This window comes from Mangifera indica, chromosome 3 (assembly GCF_011075055.1).
Source record: "Mangifera indica cultivar Alphonso chromosome 3, CATAS_Mindica_2.1, whole genome shotgun sequence".
Lineage (NCBI taxonomy): Eukaryota > Viridiplantae > Streptophyta > Magnoliopsida > Sapindales > Anacardiaceae > Mangifera > Mangifera indica.
Window position 1 is genome coordinate 5,267,928 of NC_058139.1, and position 13,091 is coordinate 5,281,018.

Consider the following 13,091-nt stretch of genomic DNA (forward strand, 5'->3'; position numbering starts at 1 on the left):
TTAACCCTTATAGGTAGATTAAATTTAAATTAAAATTATAATATTTAACTCGAGTTTGAATCTGAATCATATTAACAAATTCAAACTTATTTGAATTTGTGCATATTGTCACTAAAAAAACGTTTGCGAAGTAAACAATATTATTAAAAAGATAAATAGTATTATTAAATGAATAAATATTATTTTCATATAGATAAATACATTAATTTTAAGTCAAACTATTAAATTAAGCTTTAATTGAAAATTAATTTATTTAAATTAAATTATGGATGTGATCTAAATTAACTTAGATCGAATCACCTTTACACATTTCCATCTGGTTTATTGTGGGATGACCCCATTCCCTTTCCCATTCTCCTCCCTACAAATCAACATGCTTGGAATATGTTGTCGGTTCTGCTTCCTGCAAATCATCATGCTTGAAATGATTATCGAAATGACTAGGTTGTTTTTAGGACAAACAAAGAGAAATTTGGTGGAAATGATCCTTCTTCTCTTGTATGATGCTTGGAACGACCTTTCCTTACTTGAAACAAACTTGTTTTGAAACTGTCATTCTCTTTCTGATGAAACTTCCATTCTATCAATCTTGAAACTTTAAGTGCAGTAACTTAAGAATATAAGCCACAATTATTTAACACATCCCAAATCTTTGTCCTAACTAGATCAATCCCCTAAACATTTCATCTCAATTTGTTCTATCGTCGACTCAAGTGTGAATGATGGGTGTGTCCTGCAAAATCAAGTCATGACGTCATGAGTCGAGAGTTGAGCATTGTCAACTGTTGAGTGTCATCGACTGGAAAAAGGAGTTCCACACTGCAATCCCCAAATTGGATTGTTGAGTGTTGTCAATTGTCGAAAGCGGGCTCATCACCAAGCCATGTCGGGCCAACCCATTTAATCTTATTTTTATACTCTTGGTGTTGTCTATTCGCGATTTCCCATAGTTCCAACTGCTTTTATGTAGTTTTGAGTTTTTGCATTTGCTTACCTCGCTCCTCTTTATTTGCTTTCTCCGCTGTCTCTACACTTCATCCGAATTTTTTTGTGGATGTTAAACTGGTTTTGCAATAAAGTGAGGGAAAATTGGATCAAATTTTCCGATTAAAAAGGCATAAACGTTTTAAAACTTTTTTAACTTCATCTCATTCATTCTGCTGAAGTATATTTATGAACCTCCACCTTTTCTATTTGTCCAACTTCAGAAGTAAAGATTAAGTTAAGAAAGTGAAGAAGATATATTGAGGTTTTTAGAAGTAAATATTGAGTGAAGATGGAATTAGAGAAAATGGAATGCTTTTATTAAGGAATACTTTTGTCACTAAATTGTAAAAGATGGAGTACAGTGACAAGGTGAACAATTGTGAGACTAATTAGATGTGCTAGTTTTAATCGAAGAATTTAAATTGTATTATAAAAAAGAATAATAAAGTTGAAGCAAAATAATAACTTGATAGTTGATAAGCATTATTTATATAAGCATATCTTATTAACAAAAATACCTCCCAAACTTGTAAAGTTGTAATAACGCTTTTTCCTCACACTACAGCAATCTTCCCCTTTCACTTCTCAACATAAAATTAAGACAACTAGAAGGCTGCTTATCTCTTAAAGTTTGCCCAACACTTATTTCTTAACATCCTCAAAATACTAATTTTTCCTCCTCAGCTCCAACAAAGAGCAATGAGTCGCCTATATCCCGGAATGTTGCAGCTGTTGAATCACTTATACCCAGAAGATACTGCAAGCGAGACAGTTTTTCTGATGCTGGGTCACTCTTCATGTATAAATCAAACAGATCAGCTAGCTCGTCTGGCATATCCCAAGACAATGTTTCGGCAGGCACAGCTTTGTCACAAGCCAGCGAGTCATTTAGGGATGAAGCCTACAAAAATATAACGATTTCTCAACTTGGGCATACATGAATTTCACAAGCATTTCTAATTAATACAGGGAAAGCAAACATAGACATATCACAGAACGAGCTCATAAATTAGCATCATACCACTCCTTGTCGATTCCTCTGTCTTAGCAGTGAAACAGCCTGAATTAGGGAGTTTGATAATCTAGTTTGTGCAAGCTGATGGACAGCCTCTTTAGCCTTCTCTGCATTAATTTTAAGGTCCGCCGGAATTTTCTCATAGACTTCTTCGTCATCAAACTCTCCAGTCCCTGATGAAAAGATGTCATCCATGATCTTCTTGAAGAGGTTCTCTCGCAAGCTCTCAGAGATCATGCTGTCCAAATCAACACTTGCTTCCTTCAGTTCTCTTATCTGCTTTATATTAAGTCTCCCTTGACTGATGGCTGTTTCAACTGCAGCTGCCATTTTTGCAGTAGTTATGTTTTTTATTATTTTTTGAGCATATTCTGAAGGCAGGCCAACTTGCTCTTGCACCTCATTGAGCTGCTCAACCCTGGCCTTAGAACTGGTACGGACAACTTGCTTTTGTAGTAGTCAAGTGTCCGTCAGCTAAAATCACTTCAGCCTGCTGCCTAAAAGCCTGCTCAGCCAGGCCCCGTGAACATCTACAATCTCCTTGGCAGTCAAACCGAGAATCCCACCAAGCTGATTTAGCAGATCATACTCTGAGTCATCCTTTTTTGTAGTGATCTGCACACAAAAGGGAATCCTAGTGACTTATCCTGTTAGACAATAAAGCAAGTATGTCTTGTAAAGATCAGTTCAGTCTCTATAAGGGAGGTCATCTTTCAAAGTTATTTCTGTCTGTCCAGATTTCCCCAACTTTTCAGAAAGTTCCTTGCTAGGTTTAATCTTCCTGAGTGTCTGAGGGGACTTCCATTCTTCCTCCTCCTCATCAATTTGTTGTTCTTCCTCTTTAATAGGTTCTTCTTGTGAAGTATCAGAAACTTCTCCTTTAATATCTGCCAGCAACTCCGTCACGACTAAGGTGTTGAAAGCTGTCATCTCAGCCGCCTGTGATCATTTTATATGGTTCAAGAAAATCCTTCGGACCTGCATTGACAAGTAGAAAATATTTTGTAGAAGTTGGAAACAAGTTGAATTGTTTTCATAAATTCACAACTGGGCGATCGAGTAGTATACTTACAGCTTTGCTAGCAATAACCATGGCAGCCTCCCTCGTTAGCAGCAAGCCATGCGTAGCCTTTCTTACTGTTTTCTTAACATCAGCATCATAACCGTCAACACCTGAGGCAACTGCATCCTTTACAACCTGGAAAAGTCAATCACATAAATTTGCAGGACTGAATTATCTCAGCAACATGAATGGCAAGAATCCAAGTCCCTGCTACTTAGGTTGCTAAAGTAAGGGCAAATTAAAAGTAAAAATTAAATACAATTAAATAAAAAATTCTACAAACTCAGTTACATGTGAATCTTTTCAAGAAAAAGTTTACATTCTATTCGATATAAACTAAGAAAACTAATAATTAGGGCATACATGTGAGTGAGTTTACATCAAACATCTACAATAAACAGATAGTGCAAGATAATACGCAGCAATATAGAATGCATACTGGTGAAGACGTCTTTCTGAAAATAACTGACTAATAAAAAGGACAAATAGCATACTTTTAGCGAACATGTACATTTAACTGCACTGTAGTGACTCATCACAACATGGTAAAAAGTGGTACTATTCTGGACTAATTAAAAAAGATATACAGATATAGAGATGCCTTATTAGGTAGCCTACCATACAATATAACAGAAAAATCATAAACAGCTATTATGTATCGGATTCTTGAAAAACAAGAGAATAAGAAGAAAAGGCAATGTAACCTTTTCAAACAAACTGCCACAGGTATCTTCATGAGCTGCTTCAGCAGTTTTTTGAGGAATGCATAGCATGACTCGTAACCTCAACAGCTACATATTGCTGAAGCTTTTGCCTGTAGATTTCTGAAAAGAAAGTAGACACGTGAAACTAATACATAATGCATTGGCAAAGACATTATGCAGAAGCAGAATATATCTCTGAATACTTTTCCTTTTCTCCTTTTCGACATCATAAAATCTGTGGAAACTCAAATTCCATCAATCACAGCAGGTAAAGGGCATTAGTAGGTTTTCAACAGAGTTCATTACCATCATGAGTATCACTGGCCTTCTCTGGATCAAAATGCAATTCACAGCTGAGATTTTGAAGAAAAGCTGCTTTGCTATTAGCAGCTCCAAAATCACCACTAGAAAGCCTGGCTAAGTTGTTTACGATATATGTTGCGTACCTGTTTGGTCGGCAACCTTCCCTGCTCAAGCTTCAATTTCTTCTAACCCAAATAAGTGAAAGAATGAATTCTGTAAAATTTCCAGATTTCAATATGCAACATTCAGTTTAAATAATAAGGACTCAATCAATAAAAATGAACTCAATCCAGCTATTAGACAATGCAGTCCAATCCCATTCATTCATTCATCAAGCAAAAGTTTACACCAAGTTCTTCACAACTAAACTTAGAACAATGAAGCAGGGCAATACAACTCAAAGTAAATGGACATAACAAACAAGGAAAATAAACACTGCTAATTCTGGAATTTGAGAGCCAGATCTCTCCTTCTTCTTAACAAACTTCAATACATCATTTTCACGGAAAAACCAGACTGCCTTCTCCTTTTTCTGCTGCCCTATAAAAGCATGATTTTCCTTAGCCGAATTCTGCCTCCTGCCCACTCATAAACTGCCAAGTGGTCACAGCTGAATGGCCAAGCTTATTCTGCTCCAGATCAGCTTCTGTAATTTCCAGATTGCCCTCCATCATGTCCATCCTGGAATCTTCAGCTGAGAGTTTCATCCTTTCTTCTGAATCTGGGTTTGCTTGCTCTATTCTCTTCTTGGGCCTGCGGAAATAAACTTTGGTAATTAGGCCTCTATCAATACCCACCCCCCCCCCCCCCCCCCCCCCCCCCCCCCCCCCCCGGAGACGCACCTTGTCCTCAAGGTGAAATTCGGGAAAGCAATCCCGTAAAGCGATGTAATCCTCCCAAGAGTTCTCACAGTCCGGAAGAGAATGCCATTTGATGAGGACCTGCAGGTGACCAGTTTTTGAATAACGAGTATCCAATAAAGCTTCCGGCTGTAATTGCAATTCTAAGTCCCCCGAAAGGCAGCCAGACAGAGGTTGTGGCTGTATAGCAGCCCCTAAGACCCTTTTTAACTGTGACACGTGGAAAACCGGATGGATTTTACTCGTGGAAGGTAAAGCAAGACGGTAGGCAACCGAACCAATCTTTTCAATGATGACATAAGGACCATAAAAGCGAGGGCTCAATTTTTCATTGAGCTTCTTAGCAAGAGTTTTGAAACGATAAGGTTGAATTTTAAGGAACACTTGCTCACCAACTTCAAAGTGGAGCTCACGATGTTTCAAATCGGCTTGACGTTTCATCCTATCTTGGGCTTTATAGAGCTGCTATTTCAACTCAAGCAGAATGGCATCTCTTTGCTGTAGAAAAGTGTCAACCTCATCAATTTTGGAGGCTTCGGTACCCCACCGAAAGAGTGTTGGGGGATCTCTCCCATATAAAGCCTTGAAGGGAGTCATCCCAAGAGAACTATGGAAGGTGGTATTATACCAATACTCCGCCCAAGTGATCCATTTAACCCAATCCTTTGGTTGTTGAGAGCAAAAGCATCGGAGATATGTTTCAAGGCCACGGTTGACAATTTCAGTTTGTCCGTCAAATTGTGGATGATATGCACTGCTGAACTTGAGGGTTGTACCCACGGAACGAAAAAACTCCCCCCAGAATTGACTCATAAATAGGTGATCGCGATCTGACACGATCGAACGCGGGTAACCATGAAGCCTAACTATCTCTTTACCAAATAAGGCAACCACCTCTTTGGCCGTATATGGGTGGGAGAGCACGAGGAAATGGCTGTATTTGGTCAATCGGTCCACTACCACCAAAATGGTATCTCCCTTTTTCGTTCTTGGAAGACCCCCAATGAAGTCCATAGATATGTCCTCCCAAACTTTATCAGGGACGGGAAGAGGCTGTAAGAGGCCTGCAGGGCTCATGGCTTGATACTTGTTTCTTTGGCAGATTTCACAGTGGGCTACAAAATCTCTAATACACTTTTTCATGCCAACCCAATAAAAAACTGCTGTTATTTTCTTATAAGTGCGAAAAAAACCTGTATGGCCACCGAAAGGTGAAGAATGGAATTCCCGAAGCAAGGTTGGAAGTAGGGCAGAAGAGGAAAGTATCACCAACCTGTTTTTGTAAAACAGAGTCCCATTCTTTAATAAGAAATTGGTGTGGCTGGAGGGGTCCTGTAGGAGCTGCTGAATGATTTGTTTATACCGGTTGTCGGAGCGAACCTCTTGATCAATCACTTCCCCCTCGATCCAATGGCCGGCTGAAATGGAGTGTAAAGAAAGAGAGGCTTCTGGTAATCTGGACAAGGCATCAGCTGCTTTGTTCTCCATTCCCGGTCGATACTGAATCTCAAAATCGAAGCCAAGTAGTTTCATCACCCATCGTTGTTGCTCTCCACTAATGATGGTTTGATTCATTAAATGTTTCAAACTCTTTTGATCGGTGCGGACAATAAAATGCTTCCCCAATAGATAGTGACGCCACTTTTGCAAGGCTAACACAATGGCCATTAATTCACGTTCATAAACTGACTTTACTTTGTTTCTAGGGGAGAGAGTCTGACTCATAAAAGAAATAGGCCTACCCCCCTGCATAAGAACAGCCCCGACGCCTGTGGAAGAAGCGTCCGTCTCAACTAGAAAAGGTTGGGTAAAATCAGGCATGGCAAGAACTGGAACAGTAGTCATGGCTGCCTTCAACCTCTCGAATGCTACTATAGAGTCTTCATTCCAGTGGAAAGAGTTCTTTTTCAACAGCTGTGTCAATGGGGCTGCAATTTGTCCATAGTGGCGTACAAAGCGACGGTAATAGCCTGTAAGTCCCAAGAACCCTCGAAGTGCCGTAATATCGCGAGGTTGTGGCCAATCAATCATATACTGAATCTTTTGAGGATCAACAGCTACACCTTCAGCTGAAATTATGTGGCCCAAGTACTCCAAGCGAGAAACCCCAAAGGAACATTTTTTTCTGTTCAAGAGTAGGTGATGGTCGGAAAGAAGCTGCAAAGCTAAACTGAGATGGTGCAAGTGAGCAGATAAAGTGCTGCTGTAAATCAAAATATCATCGAAGAAGACAAGAATAAACTGCCGTAAATAGGCCCGAAAGACTTCATTCATGAGGGCCTGAAAAGTGGCAGGGGCGTTGGACAGCCCAAAGGGTATGACCAGAAACTCGTAATGGCCGTTATGTGTCCGGAAGGCTGTTTTCTCAATATCAGAATCAATAATTCTGATTTGATGGTAGCCAGATTTCAAATCAAGTTTGGTGAAGATTGTAGCACCAGATAACTCATCTAACAGCTCATCTATAGCAGGAATAGGAAACTTATCTGAAATGGTAATTTTGTTGAGGGCGCGGTAGTCAATGCAGAAACGCCAGCCACCATCCTTCTTTTGCACCAGAAGAACAGGACTGGAGAATGGGCTGTGGCTTGGGCGAATAATTCCAGCATGAAGCATTTCACGAACCTGTCTCTCAATTTCAGTCTTCTGGTGATGAGGATACCGATAAGGTCGGACATTAGGCGGTGCGACTCCATCAAACAAACGAATGGCATGATCATGTATTCGGCATGGCGGTAACCCAGTGGGTTCCTCAAACAAATGCTGAAAACGAGTGGCTATGATACCAAGTTTATTGCGTACCTGTTTGGTCGGCAACCTTCCCTGCTCAAGCTTCAATTTCTTCTAACCCAAATAAGTGAAAGAATGAATTCTGTAAAATTTCCAGATTTCAATATGCAACATTCAGTTTAAATAATAAGGACTCAATCAATAAAAATGAACTCAATCCAGCTATTAGACAATGCAGTCCAATCCCATTCATTCATTCATCAAGCAAAAGTTTACACCAAGTTCTTCACAACTAAACTTAGAACAATGAAGCAGGGCAATACAACTCAAAGTAAATGGACATAATAAACAAGGAAAATAAACACTGCTAATTCTGGAATTTGAGAGCCAGATCCCTCCTTCTTCTTAACAAACTTCAATACATTATTTTCATGGAAAAACCAGACTGCCTTCTCCTTTTTCTGCTGCCCTATAAAAGCATGATTTTCCTTAACCGAATTCTGCCTCCTGCCCACTCATAAACTGCCAAGTGGTCACAGCTGAATGGCCAAGCTTATTCTGCTCCAGATCAGCTTCTGTAATTTCCAGATTGCCCTCCATCATGTCCATCCTGGAATCTTCAGCTGAGAGTTTCATCCTTTCTTCTGAATCTGGGTCTGCTTGCTCTATTCTCTTCTTGGGCCTGCGGAAATAAACTTTGGTAATTAGGCCTCTATCAATATACCTTTGAGCTAATATCAAGTGTAATGGCCTCTGTCTCTCTTTTACCCAAACCAAATATATGCTTCAATTAACTCAATGCAGCAATCTAGCAAAAACAAAAATGGAAAAGAAATAGCAGGTTATGCAAACTAAAAACAATGAGTTTCTAAATACAAACACAACATGTCAACAGCAAGTTAAATGATCCAGTACAAGAACACTTAAGAGCACAGAAATAAATGTTGAGGCAACACACTATTTAATCCATCGAAGAGCAGCATTTTCCAAAAACCACGGTTGAAATTTTTTAGAGGTCAGTTTAATTTTGCGAACATATTACCATTAATCAATGTATATTAATCATATACACATACACAAAGAAAGCCCACCACGGATGCACGCACAGGTATGGCATACAAAGAAACTTGTAGCAAATATGCTGAGAATAAATGAGACGCACAAGGTACAAAACAATTTTATTTATAAGGACTGCATGTCCCAAAATTTCAAAGCAACCAGGAAAACTTTTAAATGGTTCTATACTTTAGCAGTGAGTTTCCAAGAGAAAAAATTGACTCCTAAGAACATCAAATTGTTTTAATTTAAAGTAAAAAACTTGCAGTTGAGTAATAAAAAAACACTCGCAAGACAGGTTTATACACCTTGTTTTCTCCCATGCGACCACTAGATAAAGCATCTGTGGCATATGCTCTGTAGAGGAGCTTCAAATCATCCATCTTTCTGTCACCATCAAACTCACCACCTAACACCAGAATTTGTATTAATGATAGCTAATGGCGATCACTAGATAAAGCATCTGTGGCATATGCTCTGTAGAGGAGCTTCAAATCATCCATCTTTCTGTCACCATCAAACTCACCACCTAACACCAGAATTTGTATTAATGATAGCTAATGGATATCGAATGTGTCAAACACAGTCAAAAAATTCAGCCTACCTATTGAAGATACGGGTCCAATGCCATGTGCAAAGTGACGTGCATCTGGATGCTCTTTTAAAGAGATCAACAAGTTATTAAATGCCAGTACCTTATCAAGTTCTTCCACAACCTGCGCAATTCCCTTACTGGAGATTCATATTTCACTATTAAATTAGCACAAAGACAACTGATAGTAAATCATTACTGTAACTGCAATTCAAAACTTCCAACCAAATCCAAAACAAGGACAAGAATTCACAGTTGTTGCTGAGCAGAACTATGAATGAAATCTTCCAAATGCACAGAAGGAAAATTGTACGCGCATACTCCATGAAAAAAAGCCCTACGTGATCTAGAATACATAATGATTATACAGCAGCAGCAGAGTCATATAAAAGTATTCATACACTGTTCTTGCTCGGGATTTGAGTATATTGAGTGCCGCTAAAATATTCTCCTCAACCAACTTCCGCATATATGCCCTAAACAAATCTTTAGCGAGCTGAAATATTCAAAATAGAAAAAAAAAAAAAAAAAAAAAGAACAATCATAAAACTGCTTTAATATGTTTATAAAAAAACAAGTGTGAAGAAGGCACATCATCAGAAAGACGGTACAGATGTTGTGCTTCTCTAAGGCTCACTAGTTGTTCTACGCCGACATCTGAAAATAAGAATTTTGAATCTAATTAGCCTGCAGCATGTATTTAATTATTACGGAAAGAGTTGAGCTCTTATAGGGTGTATCAGACTTAAAACAACACAATACTATGATCTGACTATCCCCTACAACGTTCAAATGTAACTGCACAAGTAATCAGTTTGATAGTGCTAAAAAGGGAAACATAACCAAAAATATAATCACTTGTAAACAACCAAGAAGCAATGTTGATATCTAAAACTATAGTCAACCACAAACCAACTAGATGCAAAAATTAAAAGACACTGTCCGAAATTTTAGCACTTATATGTCAAGATCAGCTAAGGCAACGCAACCCTTACTGATAAAGACCTTAAAAGAGTATGATTCAATTTACCTGTGCCAACTGATTTTAGCCTAGAACCATACAATCGTTTGGCATTTTCACGAACTGCAATCTCAACCTGGAAGAAAAGATGTCAGAGAAAAGTATTATATATTGTTGCAACTTCTGATGAAGCTAAATGGCATTATTCAATAAATTCAAAACCACTTGGCAATTGGATCAAATAAAAAGGTATAAGCAAACAAATAACACACAAAAGTTAATAAATGTATAATACTATAATTTAATACCTGGGAATCAGTGAACGCTTCCAAGGTAAAAGAAAAGATGATGCTTCCCCAAAAACAAGTGTTGAAACATAAATCAGCTTCTGAAATGCCTGCACTGGAAACTCGCTAATAATGGTCAAGCCCCATTTCTCCACAAAAAGGAACTCTCATATAACAACATGTTTGCACCACTAAAAATTATCCAGACTAAAGGAATTACAAGTGAATTACCCGACGCTGTTCAATGTCACCATCACCGTCTCCGACTTCGAGCCTTTGCCTAAAAATTCGCCTACCGATCTGGAAGCCAACAATACAAACCGCAATTTGAAGAAAAGAGTTTAACCAATATTATACTAACTCTTTCACTTAGTTATCAATAAATAACAAGAGTATACCTCCATGTGCATGGCAGCTGCATCTGGATCATCAATATCCAAGGCACTTTTAAATTTAACAATTTTTTCAACTTCATCACCTTTAAGATCTTCACTTCCCGAAGGAAAAACAGAAGTCACAAACCTAAAGAAAATTCACAAAAAAAAAATAAAATTAACTAAACGTACACAGAGTGATATCCTTACACACGTAAAACCGACAAAACTTTTCTCATAACTCACCGGCAGTATTTGTCACAGAGCTCTGCATTGAAAGCCTTATTTTGTTTGCTCACACTATACCCAAAATATTAAACATTTAAGAACAATCAGTAAATGAAGATAGACAAAACATGAGAACATAAAAAAAGTTTGGTTAGGGCAGACATTCCAAGTCATCCAAAGATGCGTCCGATGACATCTTACCACATATACATTTAGTTTTTCTTCCTTCATTTAATCATCACCATGATAGATTATTTTTAAAGTAAATATATATAGAGAGAGAGGTAAAGAGATTTTATTGAATTAGAATACCAGATGTGTAACATCAGTGGAAGTCATCTGTGCGTCCGCTCAATATAAATATCACTATGGACTCATTTATTTTAAAATTAACCATTTAGAGAGGTGACTAGCAGGAGATAACAAAAAATTAATGCATATGCAATGAGATTATATAGGGTATCAGTGCATTGAGGTGGCCCGTTCCACCCAAAAACTTTTCAGTGTGATGTGAACACAGTATTATCAACAACATTAAAGTAAAAACTAATCAGCAATTAAAATCAAATTAAAAACGATAAATGAACTGACTTGTTTGCAATTGCTTCAATATCCTCTTTCTTCACAGCAGTAGGATCATCACAACCCGCCACGTAATCATGTAATCGCTTCGCTGCAACTTCAGGAACGGCCGAATTCAATCCGTACACCACAGCCCCGCCAGCAGCCCCCAAAATGACGGCGCCACCAATGGCAACATTCCTCGAGCCACCGAACCGAAAGCCTAATTTTAACCCGGGGACGATAGCGCCTGCAATGACAAACGCTGACGTTGCTAGCCTCACAGCTTGTGAGAGTTTATCGACGATAGGCTGAATCCCCCCGAGCTCCTTTCTAGGTCCAATAATATCGGAGAAAGTGGTGGCGGACGTAGAAGGCGATGATTGAGCGGCGGAATTGTGCGGGAAAGAGACCTTGAAACGGCGGCGTTTAGGGAGAGAGTGAAGCGTTAAACGGAGCGAAGAAGGTTTGAGGAACAGAAGGGCAGTGGTTCATGGTGGTGGGATGAGTGTGAAGTGTGGAGAACGACGTCGTCTCGGAGATGACGTTGTAGAGATGTGGGGAGCTATAGTAAGGTTACAGGGTTTAACGAAGAAGAGCTTACAGAGAAGGGAGAGAAGAAAGTAGATTGTGCGTGAAGCAAGGCACCTAATTAACTACAAAATGAGTTTAGGAAAACCCCAGGATAATTTGAGTATTGTGAGCTTGGGATTTCTAAGAAGGAATATTGGATTCGGTACATTAAAATTAAAATTTGATTTACCGCAGTTATTATAGTTGGGATTTGATTTGTTCGACACGATCAGATTTTGAGATTTGAAAAAAATTTAGATAAATGATTTTTTATACAAATTCTATCGTGGATCCTGCTCGGATTAACTTGTCCGTGAAGCAGGTTTTTTTTTTAACCAAAACCCTAAACCCTAATATGCATGCAACGAGGCTCCTCTCCAATCTCTTACTGTCTCCAGCTTCAACCCTAGTGATCATCGGCTTACTAAAGCGAACCAGCCACCAGTCGACCAACGCGAGCCGATCATCAGCCAACCGCCGAACTCTTCTTCTTCGGATTTGTTCTTCTCTAATTTCTCGCTTCTTCAAAGATTGTCAAGGTGAACTCTTCGTTTTTTCTCTAGTTTTCCCAAAGATAAGTCCTTGCAGCACCAGAAAATGCGTAAACACAGGCGCACACACATTCATTTTTTGTCTTATTAATTCGATACCAAACATTCCTCTTTGTCATATTCATGCCATAGTTCATTTTTATGTATCTTAACCTCTGCCTCCAAAGGAGCGAAAACAAACTCAATAGGAACAGAATCATCATTTTTTAGATTCGCATGCACCCTTGTAAGAGTACTTTGGCAACA

At 38.8% G+C, this 13,091-nt stretch overlaps 1 pseudogene; it reads right to left on the minus strand.

The window, feature by feature from the left end:
- Positions 1-1,435: 1,435 nt before the first annotated feature.
- Positions 1,436-12,212, minus strand: LOC123210878 (annotated as a pseudogene).
- Positions 12,213-13,091: the final 879 nt, after the last annotated feature.